Raw genomic sequence first — 5,981 nt, forward strand, 5'->3', positions numbered from 1 at the left:
TTTTCTATTGTGCCATAGAAAACTGATCCGTCCCCATTGACTTACATTGTGTGTGTCAGAACGGATCCGTTTGGATCAGTTTTGTCAGACGGACACCAAACGCTGCAAGCAGTGTTTTGGTGTCTGCCTGCAAGGCAGACTGGAGACGGAACGGAGGCAAACTGATGCATTCTGAGCGGATCCTTTTCCACTCAGAATGCATTAGGGCAAAACTGATCAGTTTTGTGAAAGCCCTGAAACGGATCTCCCAAACGGAAAGCCAAAACGCCAGTGTGAAAGTAGCCTTAGCTAAATTGCTCTATATTCTTTTTTTTTATTTTTTATATTCGCTATATATTCTTGTTTTAGAATATTACTAATATTCTGAAAAACGAATATAGCACTATATTACTCTATATATTAGGTTTTTTTTTAGAATATTCGTCATTTTTTTCCATCTAAAGTCATGATTCCTCCCTGCTTCAGTAACTCAAGCAGGGAGGAATCATGACTTCGGATGGGAAAAAAAATGACGAATAATCTAAAAAACTAATATATAGCACTATATTCTATAGTGCTATACATTTCATTTTTGACCCATGCCTGTATTGATCGCGTAATATTCACATATTACACTATCATTACCTTGCTGATTTTTCGCGTACATTTTTTATTTTTTTTATATTCTACATAATATTCCCGAATTCGAATATGACCCCCTGCCTCTCATCACTAGTACTAAAATGACCTATTCCTCATGAGCAGTGTCTGAAAAGCAGGAAGTCTTGGACTAATATTGGGTAGCTTGGGAAATGCTGTGGCCATCTTAAGTTACAGAAGCATGGCCAAGGAATTCAGTAGGTGTAATGGAAGACAGCAGACAAGTGGACTCTATTTCCCAGCTAATATGACATTTTTATATGGAGTCAGAGGGTCAGATTTTATCCACAATCTTTGCTTTAGTTTCAGTTAATAAGATGTCTGGTTCTGTGAAAATCCTTATTAATGCTGCTGACATCTGATGTAGATGTGAACAGAGACTTAGGCCTCATGCACACGACCGTGACTTTTTTTTGCGCCCGTGTTGCCTTCCGCAATTTGCAGAACGGAACGGGCGCCGGCAATATAAATGCCTATTCTTGTCCGCAAAGCACGGACAAGAATAGGACCATGTTATATTTTTTTAGTGGGGCCGCAGAATGGAGCCACTGATGCAGACAGCACACTGAGTGCTGAAAAAAGGGTGGTTCAGAAGCAGCACATCAAACGGCTAGTGTAGAGCGGTAATGGAAATCATGCATAGCTGGGCAAGGGACCACAGATCCAGGGTGATCCAAAGAACGTGTAGAAAAAGTAGAGGGCCACAGCAGCATATCCAAAAAAATCTTCTTTATTGATCAGTTACCGCATGACACGGCATAAAAATAGCAGCAACGTTTCGGCTAGGGTTAGCCTTTGTCAACCATGCTTGACAAAGGCTAACCCTAGCCGAAACGTTGCTGCTATTTTTATGCCGTGTCATGCGGTAACTGATCAATAAAGAAGATTTTTTTGGATATGCTGCTGTGGCCCTCTACTTTTTCAGCACACGGAGTGCTGTCCACATCTTTTGCGGCCCCATTGAAATGAATAGGTCTGCATCTGAGCCACAGTTTTGGACCCAAACAACGGCCTTAGGCTGCATTCACACACCCGTATAAATGGGTCCGCATCTGTTCCACAATTCTGCTGAATGGGTGTGGAACCATTCATTTCAATGGGGCCGCAAAAGATGCAGACACCACACAGTGTGCTGTCCGCATCCGTAGTTCCGTTCCGCAAAAAATATAGAGCATGTCCTATTCTTGTTCGCAATTGCGAACAAGAATAGGCATTTTCTATGGTAGCGGTGATCAGCAAATTTACTGTTCCTCTAGGTGTACAGTATATATAAATATAGCATGTATATACAAATTTAAACTCCTCCTCTAAGGTCTAGTGTATAACCTGGAGAGCTCTAAAGCTGTCATTCACAAGCAAAGGGGAGGAACTGGGAACCATCAGGGAAACTCCAGTGTTAGGGCTCATGCACACAAACATGTGCGGCCCGTACCATGCACTGGGGCCTGTCGGTGTGGCCTGCGATGACTGATGCAGACCCATTCAAATAGAGCATTTTTTATTTTTATTTTTTGCTGTGCGGAGGCACAGACCAAAATGCCACGGAAGTACTGCTCATCTTTCGGATTGCAGACCCATTTCAAGTGAATGGGTCCGCATCTGTAGTACGGTGCGCACACTGCGATGTCCGTATATTGTGAACCTGCTGTTTGCGGGCCGCAATACGGGCACAGCCAGGTTTGTGTGCATGAGCCCATAGCCTAAGGGGATTACAACTTGGTTTCCTCAATAATTCGCATGTCCTCAATCCATGTATGGTTAAACCGCTTTACCTCTTATGTAGTGCTGTCAAGCAGTTTTTTTGAGAAATCAAAAACTGTTGACAACCGCCCTTTAAACCTTTTTATGTTAATGACCCTAAAGACTAGCAACATCATGTACAATAAATAATTACTTTAAAGGGGTCTTTAATATTGATGACTTATCCAACATCCCAGCCAATCAGCTGGTTGAAGAGAAGTTCTCATGCTGTGTGAACGCAGCCTTCCCTTCATTGTTTACCTGTTCGCCGTCAACATTGTAGAGGTGAGCAGATGTAATTACAAGAAGCCGTCCAATTCACTTCAATGGGACGGCTCCTGCCTATTCAAGTGAATAGGAAGGCGCCGTCCCATAGCAGTGAAAGGTACAGCTTCTTGTAGTTACACCTGCTCACGGCTGCGCTGGCATGAAGCGTGGCCTTCTCTTCAACCAGCTGATTGACGGGGGGTGCTGATCTGATACTGATGACTAGGGATGAGCGAATCGACTTTGGATGAAACGTCCGAAATCGATTCGCATAAAACTTTGTTTCAATACTGTACAGAGCGCTCAGAATGTATTGGCTCCTATGAGCCGAAGCTATTACTTCTCAAAGTCTTGTGAGACTTTGCGTAAAAACTTCATAAATCGATTTCTACTTTAAAAAAACCATTTCCAAAACTCTGGTTCGGTTCCAAGGTACCTACTGATGACCTGAGGATAGGTCATCAATATTAAAATCACAGAAAACGCCTTTAAAGAGGACTTTTCACCGATCCTGACATTGTGTACTAAGTATCATGACATATACAGCGGCGCCCAGGGATCTCACTGCACTTACTATTATCCCTGGGCGCGCTCCGTTCTCCCGCTATGTCATCCGGTATGTTCGGGGACTTGGTTATAGTAGGAGGAGACTTTGGGGACTTTGTTATAGTAGGCGGAGTCTACCCTTGTTCTGCTGGGCGTCTCCTTCTCCTAGGCTGTAGCGCTGGCTAATCGCAGCGCAGAGCTCACAGCCTGGGAGAAAAAACCTCCCAGGCTGTGAGCTCTGTGATTGGCCAGCGCTACAGCCTAGGAGAGGAGACGCCCAGCAGAACAAGGGCAGTCTCCTCCTACTATAAACAAGTCCCTGAACTTACCGGAGGACATAACGGGAGAACGGAGCGGCGCCCAGGGATAATAGTAAGTGCAGTGAGATCCCTGGGCGCCGCTGTATATGTCATGATACTTAGTCACAATGTCAGGATCGGTGAAAGGTCCTCTAAGTTGTTAAAGGGGTTATCCCATGTAATGAAGTTTAAATTATTGTGTTTATCCCACCACATGCAATTTACTAAATACATGTTTTGATCGATTCCTCCTCCTTTCCTCTTTTGTATTTCTTCTCTGAGTTGTGTACATGTGGTTGCCAATGGTACTGCCACCGCCGCGGTGTGCTCCTGTCTTCTTGTAGGCTGGATTGCCAGCTTCATGGGACTGCGCATGCGTGGTCAATCTCTTGCCTCCCTTTGTAAGTTTATTCCTCTTGCATGACCGTGCATGCGCGGTCAAACCCGTTCATCCTGTCATTTCTTCAGCCGTACAGAGCGACCGCGCATGCGCTGACTTTATCGTACACCTCTGCCACTCCCGGCTCAGACGTGTGTGTGTGTGTGTGTGTGTGTGTGTGTGGTGTGTGCGCGCGCAGGCGGCAGGGGATTATGGCTGATTTGGCTGTAATGCACTAGGAAGGTCAACTCCCCTGATTGAGCAGTCTGCAGGAGGAGAGAGCAGCCTTGGCATGCAAAACAGAAGGTGGGATAACCTTTTTAAAGTGGGGGGGTAAGTCTATTTATCATCTGTCCACAGGATAAGTACTAAGTCAGAGGTGGGCTGACCAATAACTGAAGTGATGGTAAGGCATACGCCCTGCTGTTCTTTATTTCTGTGTAACTACAAAGATATCCCAATAGAGACGAATGGAGAGCAGTGTGAGGACTATCACTCCACTCATTTGGTCAGATCACCACTGATCAGTACTTAGCCCCTATGCTGTGGATAGGTGATAAATATGTTGTCCTGCTATAACAACTTACGTGTCTTAGTGCACACAATATCTGAATGGACATAATTGTTATTAAATCCTATCCTCTGTGAGTGGATAGCTCTGGACCAGAAAAAATGCATAACCATGTTTTGTTGTTTTCTTTGTAGCATTCTTGTTGACTTTTCAATGCATTTTTTATTTAAACAATGTATATTGAGGAAGACTGGGGAAACAAGCATATTGGACACTATTTGGTTCTAACATTTACAATGCATTTGGAAAGTCTTCAGACCCTTTCACATTTTGCCATGTTGGGGCCTTGTGCTATCATTCTGCACTTAATACCTCAATGACAAAGTGAAAACAAAATGCTCAAAATCTTTGCTAATTTATATAAAAGCTAAAACTAAAGTCTTGCGTTGACATACATATTCATATCCTTTACTCAGTACTTTGCTGCCAAAGATGCTTCAACTATCACAGCCTCCAGTCTTCTTGGGTATGATCCCACAAAGGTTTGCACATCTGCAGTTGGGAATTTCCTGACATTCTGTCTGCACGTCCTCCCAAGCTCTGTCAGGTTGGATGGGGACTGTCAGAATACAGCCATATTTGGGTCTCTCCAGAGAGGTTCGATTGGGTTCACGGCAGGACTCTGCCTGTGCCACTTAAAGAGCTTCACAGAGATTGTCCCCAAGCCACTCCGGTGATTGTCTAGTTTCAGGTCCAGAGTAGTTTGGATCAGGTTTTCATTAAGAATATCTCTGTACTTTCCTTCATCCCTGACCCAGCTGCTTAAAAACACCCCCATGACATGATGCTGCTGCTTCCATGCTTTACTGTAGGGTTGGTACTGGACAGGTCATGAGCAGTACCTGGTTTTCTCTAGAGAAACGCTTAGAATTGAGGCCAAAAAGTAAACTCTTAGGTGTACTTACTAAGGTCCTTCTCCCTCAAAATACTTGGTTTGATGGGGTAGCCAGCTCTAGGAAGAGCCAGTGGTTGTTCCAAACTATTTCCTTTTAAGAATTATGGAGGCCACTGTGCTCTTGGGAACTTTCAATGCAACTGAATTTTTGTACCATTTCCCAGATCTGTGCCTCCAAACAATCCTGTCTCTAAGCTCTACAGGAAGTTCTTTCCTCCTCATGCCTTTGTTTTCTCTCTGATATGCCTTGTCATCTGTGAGGTTTTATGACAGCGGTATGGCTTTTCAAATCATGGTCCAATCAACTGAATTTACCACTGTGGACTCCAATCAAGGTGTAGAAACATCCCAAAAATGATCAAGAGAAATGGAGGCCCACCAGAGCTAAATTTCTGGTGTCCTAGCAAAGGGTCTGAATACTGAATATGTCCATGGGAAGTTAAAATTTTCCTTTATAATAAATCTGCAAAATTTCTAAAATTATTTTATTAGGGGGATTGAGTGCAGATGACACAACATAAAATGTAAAAAGTAAGAGGGTCTGAGACTTTCTGAAAGCATTTTACATGGTGGTGTGAAAACAGCCAAAATTAACTATTTTTACATGAAAATTCTTATTCCTCTACAGAGAATAACACACACAAC

This window comes from Bufo bufo, chromosome 4 (genome assembly GCF_905171765.1).
Source record: "Bufo bufo chromosome 4, aBufBuf1.1, whole genome shotgun sequence".
Classification (NCBI taxonomy): domain Eukaryota; kingdom Metazoa; phylum Chordata; class Amphibia; order Anura; family Bufonidae; genus Bufo; species Bufo bufo.